This window comes from Panicum hallii, chromosome 7, assembly GCF_002211085.1.
Source record: "Panicum hallii strain FIL2 chromosome 7, PHallii_v3.1, whole genome shotgun sequence".
NCBI lineage: Eukaryota > Viridiplantae > Streptophyta > Magnoliopsida > Poales > Poaceae > Panicum > Panicum hallii.
This window is the reverse complement of record NC_038048.1, coordinates 23,512,755-23,525,914: the sequence shown is the minus strand read 5'-3', so window position 1 is coordinate 23,525,914 and position 13,160 is coordinate 23,512,755.

Genomic DNA, 13,160 nt, shown 5'->3' with positions numbered 1-13,160 from the left:
GCTTTACCATTTTTCACGGCATGTGGCTAGTACTGTTCAAACGCTTAGCCACCACTACCTACACATATCGACCTTATCAACTCTTATCAGAACAGACAGGGTAAAACCTCCTGTCATGATACCACCCATGACCCTGTCCATCATCCTTATAGTGGTTGCAGAAATATAAACATGCAACTCCTATATCGCGCGAGTGACAGGAAATCACCCGACTTCTACCGGTCCTATTAGCGGAGCATCTATCCGATAAGAACTCAGGAGCATTACAGTGGATTCCTAGGATTCATGCATCTAGGGTTTCACTTCAATTCCTAGACTTAATGCAAGGTATGATATAGATAGATATAGATTGCAGTGTAAATAAAATAGTGGGATATGTCCGGGGCTTGCCTTCTGGAGTGGGGGTGAGGGCAGTAGTGTCAGAGGTTTCCGAACTCGGGTTCGGAGCTTCAGTTAGTCCCTCGATGACTTGCGCTGGATCTTCTGGGAAGCCTTGGTCTTGTCCTAAGACCAGTTCGTAGTACCCGTCGTCGAGTGTCGTTGATTCTATATGAGATGCAATAAAGTAAATAAGGTGAAATTTAAATTTAGAATTTCACATTTCAAATATTATAACTCATCCAATTAACACACAAACATACATAAAATAAAGAGGTTTTAGATTTAAAACACTATTTATATAGATATGGTAGAGTTTATTGTAATAAAAACTAAAATATTTGCATTAAATTTGAAATGAACTAAAATTTGAATTCAAAACTTTTAAATAAAAGATTATAGAAATTTGATTATACATTAAACATTATAAAATATCACATTAGTGGATGATGAAAGATTCCAATTAGAGAAGGCTATACATTGGGTTCATTTTAAATTTGAAAGTTTCAAAATAAAAGAGGTTAAGTTTAAATCAAAGTTAAGTTTGTGACTTTGTACAAAGTTATTTAGAGCTCACAGAACATTTATGCCACACTTCATAAGTAACCAAGCAATGAAATGACAAGGTTAAGTGTACATTACCCCTTAATCTTATATTTAAAATACAGGTAGAAATATTTTGTTTCAAACTAAACTCTATTAACAAAAGTCATAGAGTTTGAAATCTATTTTCTAACAAAACCGGTTTTGCTATTTTTGGATTTTTCTATGAATTACTACAAATTTTACAAGACAGGAAATGCTTTCACATGAAATAATAGGCATCCTTTATAAACTAGTCCCTGAGTTTCACAAATAACCCCCTGGAAAGAAAACACCTAGAGCAATCAGGTCCAGGGCCATGGCCGGCGGTGGGGGGGGGGCACGGGTCCGGCCAAATTCCGGCCGGGAAGGTCGCCGGCGGTGAGGAGGAAAGGAAGGGGAAGCACGAGGAGGTCTTGGGCTACCTGTGGGTGGTCTTGGGGAGGCTCGGGGTGGCCGGAGACGAGCTGCCCACGAAGGGCCGGACCGGCGGCCGGAGGCGCACGGCGGGGATGGGATTCCGGCGTGCGGAGGAGGAAAAGGATTGGCTGGGGAGGTGCGGTGGGGCACGGGGAAGCTGCTGGTGTAGTTGGTTTGGAGAAGAAAAGAGCGGAGGGGAGAACTCCACGGCGACCAGAGCTCACGGCGGCATCAATGGAGGCGGCAAGCTCCTGTACGCGCGCGGGGAGGGTCTGGGGCGTCGTTTTATAGGCAAACGGGGTGATGGCGGGCCACTGGCGCCATAGAGCAGAAGAGAGGAGGAGATAAGGCTTGCCCGTGGGGGTTTTGCGGCGGCGGCAGTAGAGGCGCCGGCGAGCGGCGCTGGCAGTGCGCAGGCACCGTGGCGCACGGGCAGGGCGCTAGCAAGGGGAAGCTAGAGCGGTGGGGAAGCGGGGGAGTGACGCGTGGGCAGGGGAGAGCAGGGGGATGGACGACGGCGGCCAAGGGTGAGGTGCTGCGCCGGCGGCAGGAGCACCAGACGTGCAGCGGCGCAGAACAGAGGAGCAGGACGCAGGGTGGAAGAAGGGGGGGGAGAACTGAACCAGGGACTGATCTGTGAATTCAGAGAAAGGCATGGACCTTACTGTAAAGGGCTTGCAACTATTAAACCAGTGCTCAAATGAAGATGGTCCAAAAAGCAAAAGTGCATGGTTTTTCAAACTCTACAACTTCTCTTTAAGGTTCATCTGCATTTGGGCAACAGTTTTAAAAATATTGTAGACTTAGTAATAATTTCACATTTTATGTAAATCCCATGAGTAAGATTACTTTTACACATATACCCTATGGTAATTTCATATATTTTTGCAATTTAACCACAGACATCACTTTTTGCAAACTAACGCTTATACTTTTAAACTCTTCCCCCATCTCCACCCATTTTGCATAAAAGGACCTTTAGTTAAATTTATTTATATATAAACATCACTTTTTCCATAACATTGCATACATAAAACACACATTTGCCATACTTTGGACATAAAAGCATAGCAAAACTCTAGGGTGTGACCAAGCTAATTACCTGAGTGTCACAGCCTTCCCTCCTAAAAAGAATCTCGTCCCGAGATTCCGAAGCAGGATGGGACAGAAAGATCAAGCTCGAGGACTGATTTGGAAGAAATCGGGAAAGTTGTGCTGAAGATAAGATTCGGTTTCCCATGTTGCCTCTTCTTCTATATGATGGTTCCATTGAATTTTATACATTTTGGTGGTTTCTCTTCTGGTGCTTCTCTCTTTAGTGTCGAGGATTCTGATTGGTTGCTCTGTATAGGTCAGATCTGGTTCGATTTCGATAGCTTGAGAATCGATAACTTCGGTGGGGATCTTAATACATTTTCTGAGTTGGGATACATGAAAGATGTTATGGATGGCTGCTAATTGAGGAGGAAGTTGGAGACGGTAAGCTACAGGTCCACAGATTTCAAGGATTTCAAAGGGTCCGATGTATCGAGGAGCAAGTTTTCCTTTTACACCGAATCTTTGAACACCTCGGGTAGGAGATACTCGAAGATATACGAAGTCTCCGACGTGAAACTGTAATGGTCTTCTTTGTATATCAGCATAGCTTTTCTGTCGAGATTGGGCGGCCTTTAGATTGTTCTGGATAAGCCTGACTTTATCCTCTGCTTCCACAACTAGATCGGGTCCAAAAATTTTACGCTCGCCGATTTGTGACCAACTCAAAGGAGTTCGGCATCGGCGACCGTATAATGCTTCAAAGGGGGCCATCTTAATACTTGTCTGATAGCTATTATTATATGAGAATTCTGCTAGTGACAAGTATTTATCCCAATTTTTATCAAATTGGAGTACACAAGCTCTGAGCATATCTTCCAGAATCTGGTTTATTCGTTCGGTTTGCCCATCTGTCTGAGGATGATAGGCAGAGCTTCGAATTAATTTAGTCCCAATAGCATCATGAAGCTGCTCCCAGAACCTAGCAACAAATTGTGCTCCACGATCTGAAATGATCGTTTTAGGTACTCCATGAAGACGAATAATTTGATCCAGATAAATCTCAGCATACCTTTTGGCATTGTATGTGGTATGCACGGGAAGAAAATGTGCAGTTTTGGTTAATCGATCAACGATTACCCAAATAGAGTCATGCCTCCGAGAAGTGTTAGGCAAACCAACAATAAAGTCCATACTGATATCCTCCCACTTCCACAAAGGAATGGGTAGAGGTTGAAGGATACCAGCAATCTTCAGGTGACTGGGTTTGACCCTTTGGCAGATATCACATTCCGACACATATTTGGCAATCTCTCATTTCATACGAGTCCACCAAAAGTTCTGTTTCAAATCCTGATACATCTTCGTACTGCGAGGATGTATAGAAAATTTAGATAGATGGGCCTCGTCCATTATTTGTTTACGGAGCCTATGGTTCTTAGGTACAACAATACATTTATTGAACCATAAAACTCCTTCAGGATCTACTCGGAAGCATTTATACTTCCCTTCCCCTTGGGTTATCTTTTGTTTAATGATTCTGACCCCTTTGTTACGCTGTTGTGCTAGAACAATATTATCTCTGAGTGTGGCTTCAACCGAAAGATGGTTTAAGTCACCTTGGGAAACGATCTCTAGATTGAGCTTTCTCATTTCCCAACAGAGAGTCTCGTTGAACGCTTCAACGGATAGGCAGGAACAATGTGCCTTGCGACTGAGGGCATCGGCAACAACATTAGCTTTGCCGGGATGATAGTGTATTTCTAAATCATAATCCTTGATTAGTTCTAGCCAACATCTCTACCTCATATTCAGATCTGCCTGGGTAAAGATATACTTGAGGCTTTTATGATCAGTATAAATATGACATTTCGTACCCATCAGATGATGTCTCCAAATCTTTAGGGCATGAATAACAGCTGCGAGTTCGAGATCATGGGTGGGGTAATTCTGTTCATGAACCCTAAGTGCTCGGGATGCATATGCAATTACTCGGTTGTTTTGCATAAGTACACAACCAAGTCCAGTTCCCGATGCATCACAGTAGATGTTAAAAGGTTTTGAGACATCTAGTTGAGCTAAGACTGGTGCAGTCGTAAGATGATTTCTAAGTATATGAAATGCATCTTCGCATTTTTCATCCCAGGAGAATTTCACACCTTTCTTTAGTAGTTCGGTCATAGGTTTGGCTATTCTGGAAAAGTCAGGAATAAAACGACGATAACAGCCAGCTAGACTGAGAAAGCTACGAATTTGATGGATGGAGGTCGGGGGTTTCCAATCCATCACTTCTTGTACTTTACTGGGATCGATGGATATTCCGTCACCAGAAATGGTATGGCCCAGGAATTTGACTGTATCTAGCCAAAATTCACACTTGAAGAATTTGGCATACAGGCGATGGTCTCTTAATCGCTGAAGGATGACATGGAGATGTTGAGCATGATCTTCTGAGTTTTTAGAGTAGATCAAGATGTCATCGATAAAAACTACGACAAATTTGTCGAGTTCTTGCATGAAGACAGAGTTCATAAGGTACATGAAATATGCTGGGGCATTGGTGAGACCAAACGACATAACCAGATATTCATATAGACCATATCTGGTAGAGAAAGCTGTTTTGGGAATATCGCTGGGCCGAATCTTAATTTGATGATAACCGGAACGGAGATCTATTTTAGAAAACACCTTGGCTCCGGCTAACTGATCAAAGAGAATATCAATGCGGGGTAGAGGATACTTATTTTTGATAGTCACCGCATTGAGAGGACGATAATCCACGCATAGCCTCAAGCTATTGTCTTTCTTTTTCACAAATAAGGCCGGACAACCCCATGGTGATGCACTTGGACGAATGAAGCCTTTGTCTAAGAGATCTTGGAGTTGAATTTTTAATTCAGCCAACTCATTAGGAGGCATACGGTAAGGTCTCTTAGAGATAGGGGCTGTTCCAGGTTGGAGTTCTATAATGAACTCAATATCTCTATCTGGAGGCATTCCAGGTAAATCGTCTGGAAAAACATCAGGATACTCACAGACGACAGGGATATCTCTTAACTTAACCCCAGTGGTACCATAAGTACAAGGGGTAAAGTGTTGCTGTTGTGGAAGATAGAGAATGGTTGACTCACTCTCAAGTGAATTTATTCTCACAGTTCGAGAAGGAATATTTATGGACACATGATGCTGGGCCATCCAGTTCATACCCAAAAGAACATCCATCCCCTTTAGGTCTAAAATCAGTAGATCTGTTCTGATTAGATGGCTACCCAGTTGAATCGGTACCTTTCTACAGATTTGATTAGACAAAGTCTTACCACCAGGAGTTACAATCCTATAGGCTTCATTTATATCGCAAATACCCAAACCCACTCTAGTCCCACAATCCATAATGATAAAACTATGGGTGGCCCCAGTATCGAAAAGAACAATAACGGGATAATGGTTGATAGAAAATGTACCCGTTAGTATCGGTGTCCCCTCAGGAAGTTCGGAGAGCGTAGTAAGATTCACTCTCCCTTGACGGACCTGCACCATTTGCCTCTTGCCCTTTCCTTGCTGATTTGGATTAGAGGCCTGCCCTTGGAAGGATTTCCTAGGTTGAGGGCAGTCCTTGATGAAATGGGACGGGCTTCCGCAGTTGAAACAACGATAATTGTTGTTTCCTGGAGTAGCTGGCGGAAGGCTCGGCCGCAGACCTTGCCGTGGTGGTTGTTGATTTTGCGGCAGTGGCGGTCGGTTGAATTGGGCCTGTTGGGGAGGTCTAGCTACCCATCTGCCAGGCAAAGTATTGCGAGGCGGAGCTCGAGGGGCGTTGCTCGGAACCAACCGATACCGCGGCGGCTGTGAAATTGCAGGCCCTGTGGGTGCTTTTTGTTTCTTTTCTGCTTTATGGGCAGCAATGCAATCTTCCTGAGTAATGGCCATGTTGACCAACTCATTGAAGTTGTTGGCCTTCACTAAATTCAGCCATTCTTTGAGCTTAGTGTTTAGGCCTTGACGGAAGTGATCACATTTGCGGGCATCCGTGTCCGCATGTGATCCCGCATACTGGCACAAGTGATTGAAAACTTGCGCATACTGTGTGATGGTGCGGGTACCCTGAGTCAAATTCAAAAATTCATTGAGCTTCCGCTCAATGAGTCCTGCTGGTATATGATGTGCGCGGAAGGCAGTCCGAAATTCATCCCAAATGACAACGTGTTCGGCGGGTTGCATCGCATGAAATTGGTCCCACCAAAGACGGGCATTGCCTCGGAGTTGCTGGGCAGCGAAGAGCACTTTGTTCTCCTCTGAACAGGGAACTGATAGTAGAGCGAACTTAGACTCAATAGTCCGCAACCAGGCATCTGCGTCCAGAGGCTCATCGGTCTTATGAAATAAAGGAGGTTGGGTGCTGAGAAAGTCCTGATAGCTGGCCGACAAGGGTTCACCTCGGCCTCGAGGTTGTTGCTGGAAGTGGCCCATCTGAGCTTGCACGAGTTGATTCAGAAGCTCAGTTTGCCGGGCCATAACCTCGGCCAAATTCGGAGGGGGCGGTGGTGGTTGCTGAGAACTACCAGGTTGTCCTGCCCGGAATCCTTCCGGGGTCCCTCGAGTAGCTCCAACCATCTGAAATAAAGGAGACATCCATTATCAACCATAATCTTACTCCAATTTCAGATAATATGCAATTTATCAAGCTGAAATGTAGTGCATATGCTCCATTCAATCTACTTATAACAGGTACACAGGTATTGAGCAGGATAACCAAAACTCAGGATTTGGATTACTATAAGAATACTACTATCTTACATCAACACACTCAAACGATTCAAACTTTTACCCAAAAGTACATGCCACACATACAACAAGTGGCGTTATAACTAGATATTCTACACACTACTTAGGTTACATCTTATACATTTATTACATCTAAACCACCACCCTGTCAACCATGATTAAAAGTCATCAAAATTGCCCATTGATGACTGGCTTCCAGAAGGGGAATGATGGGGACTGACGACAGGATCCCTATGCTCAGAATCAAGTTCGGAGACCCCTTCAATCTCCTCGGGATCTTCCTCTTCAGCTTCAGGTGCTGGCGGTGCCACTGGAGGAATCGGAGGCTGCTGCAACTCCTCGATCTGGGCTTGAGCGTCATCCACCGCAAGAATCAGATCTTGGACTTGTGTCTGTAGAAATTCTATAACAGTATTCCGCTGAGTGATTATATGATCACTCTCATTAATCTGATCCTCCCTATGGTGGATAGTCTCGTTTTGAGTAGCAATTATCCCATTCTTCTCAATTACCACTACTCGAAGTTGATCTACCTGGGTAATGTGTCTGGCAGCTTCCCCATGGAGGCTTCGCGCAGCAATAATCAGATGGCCTATCTCACGGCGTAGCAACATGTGATAGTGGTACTGCACGCCCGTGAAACGCCTCATCCCTTGCACTACTTCTTCTGGTGGACCTTCCAGTCTATGACTTTCAGGAATTGTCCCGAGGTCCCGCTCTGCTTCACCAGGATCTGTTGTAGCAAACAAACCAATAGGTTGTCCTACAACTTCCTCAGGGTGTTGACTGCAAAAGACATAAATGGCTTCTAGGGCCGCCGCTTCGATAGTGTCCACAATTCTGTAGCCATTCATGCTGATCTCAATAGGCTGCCATTGTGAACGAAAAGGATGCTGCGGTATAATCATCCTGACATGGGCCCTATGGATCCCGTCTTCCAAATGTTCAACAGCGTCATACTGAGGGGGTTCTGTATATTGGAAGGCCTGCAAAGATTCCCATAGCAAGCGGGGAAAACCCTCCCAATGAAGGGCATTGGTGTGGAGATGCCCTTCCGGATCCCAGAAGACATTGGAAGGTGCTGCCATCTGCGACCAGGATGCAAATGGTAAAACTTGTTATCTTGTTAGGAGAGTACAAGATAAACAGAACAAGATAACCAATTCTGTTAACAGCAAAGGCTGAAAATCAGATGGAAAACTAAGATTTCATATAAGATACCCAACCTAAAGCTGTCCTTAGCACTTTATTAACCTATTCCAAATACAAACAACATGTCCATCATATATGAAATTCTTTTATTAACAAATAATGCATGCACGCGCTACTCGTCCTCACAACCAAAACAACTGCCGAATATGTTCGGACTTACGTAGTTAATTCCGGTGGCATAACCATACGTCTCTCACTATATATAACTAGTCGGTAAACCCTACGCATTCTAATAGCGTAAACGTGGTTAGTGTACCTGCAGAAGAACACACAGATATATATATATATATATCTCATGAACCTTTCATGGCAGCACGACATGAAAGCGTCCCCAAACATTACTGTTCACTATAGAAACAGCATCTGTACAATTACCGCCGTACAGACAACGTTAACATACATTATCGAAACAACGTATTCACGGGGGTACCGCAAAATGCGGGGGTATGAACAGCGATCGCCATACCCTGCGCCGAACCATATACTCCCAATATAATCAACCTAAGTTGGTATATTGGCAGCATCTCAAGTAGGCCACTGCTTGAGAAACAGCGTTCGGTTCGCATCACCGACAGGAAGGCCAAGCTTCCTCAGTTGGCTGAGGATCCTTACCTTCTTACCTCCGTTCGTAGATGTCGTTACAGAAAGTAAAGTTGAATTGTACAGGAATTTAAGTTTTGACAGAAAGTAGTGCTGCAAGTCAGATTTACATATATATGTTCTCTAATTGCCACCTGATATTCTTCCCATATAAGCCCCTAGGGCCTTACGTTCTAATCACCAACCTTAACGGATCCAACGTATTTTGTAAACTCATTTTGTTGGCAACTTTTATCCAGAAAATACTTTTTAAGAGCTTTTCTAGATGTAAAGATAAACCTACAGCTCTGATACCAGCTGTGGCAGAACCGCTCGAATTATTCCAGCTCAAGTGCGCTGTTGATCGCCGTACAACCGCAATCAGCTTAACGCACTTCAAACGGAACAATCCTTTGGACTGTCAGGTCTCCGCCCGATACAACCACGGTTCAGCAGGATCGAAGCAGGTTTACCTCGCACGAAGGTGAGTTCACATCACAGAATAGCTCATCAACTTTTTAATTTACAACCATACATACATTATTACAAACCGAGTTCAAAGATAAGTAAATTTATACAACCCATGTTCAAACTGACAAGCGTAACAGCTTGTCCAACTCACAGCGGAAGAGAAATTTTTACGCGACTATTTTCGTCGCGAAGACGAACACCAAGCTTAGCCCAGGGCTCGGTGTTACTCCGGAGGGTCAGTGCCGGCCGGGGACGGGTCCCATTCCACGGACCAGCCAAACGGTACGGACGTTGGCCACACAAGGTTGTCCACGGAATTCTTGTAGGTCATACCTGAAACAAAAATTGATAGGGCTGAGTAATCTAATACTCAGCAAGGCTTACCCGGGCTGGGTATACTTTAGCCCATAACTAGACTCATGAAGGCATTGTAAGGCTCTAAGTTTATTTTCAGCTGAAAAGCAACAGAGAGTATGAACTACTTTCAAGTTTTAGCTTTCCTCTTCTAGTTGAGTATTTATTCTAGATTAGCTCCTCCACTAAGCAATCAAGGTAGTGATTATCATTCATCAAGATTATCCATCATTAGTTCCATTTCTTACTCAATGTGGCAGAAGGGATAAGCAATCTCAAGCTTCGTGAGAGGCGGACGATTCGAATCGAATTTAACCTTGCAAGGTAAACCTAGCACACACGCTTGGAATACCAACGGGGCATTCTGAAGCAACCGTTTACCTTTCATTCCGACTTGTGGACAGGCCACCACAAGCGACTTGCAGGACCGTACGCACACCCTATGCGTGCAGGACATACGTCTGTAGCGCGACTACAAAACCCGTATTCCTGTCTGCCATGCAGAACGTACTCCCACAGGTCGGTGCGTGTGAACATAACATAAAAATCGAGTGGTGGAAATATATCCACTTACCGGGCCGATCGGTTACTAGGCTTACCGCTTTACCATTTTTCACGGCATGTGGCTAGTACTGTTCAAACGCTTAGCCACCACTACCTACACATATCGACCTTATCAACTCTTATCAGAACAGACAGGGTAAAACCTCCTGTCATGATACCACCCATGACCCTGTCCATCATCCTTATAGTGGTTGCAGAAATATAAACATGCAACTCCTATATCGCGCGAGTGACAGGAAATCACCCGACTTCTACCGGTCCTATTAGCGGAGCATCTATCCGATAAGAACTCAGGAGCATTACAGTGGATTCCTAGGATTCATGCATCTAGGGTTTCACTTCAATTCCTAGACTTAATGCAAGGTATGATATAGATAGATATAGATTGCAGTGTAAATAAAATAGTGGGATATGTCCGGGGCTTGCCTTCTGGAGTGGGGGTGAGGGCAGTAGTGTCAGAGGTTTCCGAACTCGGGTTCGGAGCTTCAGTTAGTCCCTCGATGACTTGCGCTGGATCTTCTGGGAAGCCTTGGTCTTGTCCTAAGACCAGTTCGTAGTCCCCGTCGTCGAGTGTCGTTGATTCTATATGAGATGCAATAAAGTAAATAAGGTGAAATTTAAATTTAGAATTTCACATTTCAAATATTATAACTCATCCAATTAACACACAAACATACATAAAATAAAGAGGTTTTAGATTTAAAACACTATTTATATAGATATGGTAGAGTTTATTGTAATAAAAACTAAAATATTTGCATTAAATTTGAAATGAACTAAAATTTGAATTCAAAACTTTTAAATAAAAGATTATAGAAATTTGATTATACATTAAACATTATAAAATATCACATTAGTGGATGATGAAAGATTCCATTTAGAGAAGGCTATACATTGGGTTCATTTTAAATTTGAAAGTTTCAAAATAAAAGAGGTTAAGTTTAAATCAAAGTTAAGTTTGTGACTTTGTACAAAGTTATTTAGAGCTCACAGAACATTTATGCCACACTTCATAAGTAACCAAGCAATGAAATGACAAGGTTAAGTGTACATTACCCCTTAATCTTATATTTAAAATACAGGTAGAAATATTTTGTTTCAAACTAAACACTATTACCAAAAGTCATAGAGTTTGAAATCTATTTTCTAACAAAACGGGTTTTGCTATTTTTGGATTTTTCTATGAATTACTACGAATTTTACAAGACAGGAAATGCTTTCACATGAAATAACAGGCATCCTTTATAAACGAGTCCCTGAGTTTCACAAATAACCCCCTGGAAAGAAAACACCTAGAGCAATCAGGTCCAGGGCCATGGCCGGCGGTGGGGGGGGCACGGGTCCGGCCAAATTCCGGCCGGGAAGGTCGCCGGCGGTGAGGAGGAAAGGAAGGGGAAGCACGAGGAGGTCTTGGGCTACCTGTGGGTGGTCTTGGGGAGGCTCGGGGTGGCCGGAGACGAGCTGCCCACGGAGGGCCGGACCGGCGGCCGGAGGCGCACGGCGGGGATGGGATTCCGGCGTGCGGAGGAGGAAAAGGATTGGCTGGGGAGGTGCGGTGGGGCACGGGGAAGCTGCTGGTGTAGTTGGTTTGGAGAAGAAAAGAGCGGAGGGGAGAACTCCACGGCGACCAGAGCTCACGGCGGCATCAATGGAGGCGGCAAGCTCCTGTACGCGCGCGGGGAGGGTCTGGGGCGTCGTTTTATAGGCAAACGGGGTGATGGCGGGCCACTGGCGCCATAGAGCAGAAGAGAGGAGGAGATAAGGCTTGCCCATGGGGGTTTTGCGGCGGCGGCAGCAGAGGCGCCGGCAAGCGGCGCTGGCAGTGCGCAGGCGCCGTGGCGCATGGGCAGGGCGCTAGCAAGGGGAAGCTAGAGCGGTGGGGAAGCGGGGGAGTGACGCGTGGGCAGGGGAGAGCAGGGGGATGGACGACGGCGGCCAAGGGTGAGGTGCTGCGCCGGCGGCAGGAGCACCAGACGTGCAGCGGCGCAGAACAGAGGAGCAGGACGCAGGGAGGAAGAAGGGGGGGGAGAACTGAACCAGGGACTGATCTGTGAATTCAGAGAAAGGCAGGGACCTTACTGTAAAGGGCTTGCAACTATTAAACCAGTGCTCAAATGAAGATGGTCCAAAAAGCAAAAGTGCATGGTTTTTCAAACTCTACAACTTCTCTTTAAGGTTCATCTGCATTTGGGCAACAGTTTTAAAAATATTGTAGACTTAGTAATAATTTCACATTTTATGTAAATCCCATGAGTAAGATTACTTTTACACATATACCCTATGGTAATTTCATATATTTTTGCAATTTAACCACAGACATCACTTTTTGCAAACTAACCCTTATAATTTTAAACTCTTCCCCCATCTCCACCCATTTTGCATAAAAGGACCTTTAGTTAAATTTATTTATATATAAACATCACTTTTTCCATAACATTGCATACATAAAACACACATTTGCCATACTTTGGACATAAAAGCATAGCAAAACTCTAGGGTGTGACCAAGCTAATTACCTGAGTGTCACATTAACAATTTGTAATGTTTTCTCTAAGTTTGGAATTTCGTACTACTTTTGGAAACTCTTGTAGTGTAATCCCCTGTGATGTAAACTATGATGGTGACTGTATCTCTGGACTCACCTTCGTGTGAGGTAACCATATTTGATCCTGTGTATCGGTGGTTTATCGGGACGTTACCCGACAGGCCAAGGGATTATACCGTTTGAAGCACGTTGGAGCCCTCAGAAGTGGACTCGCGTACTTGAGCCGGTATAATTCAGG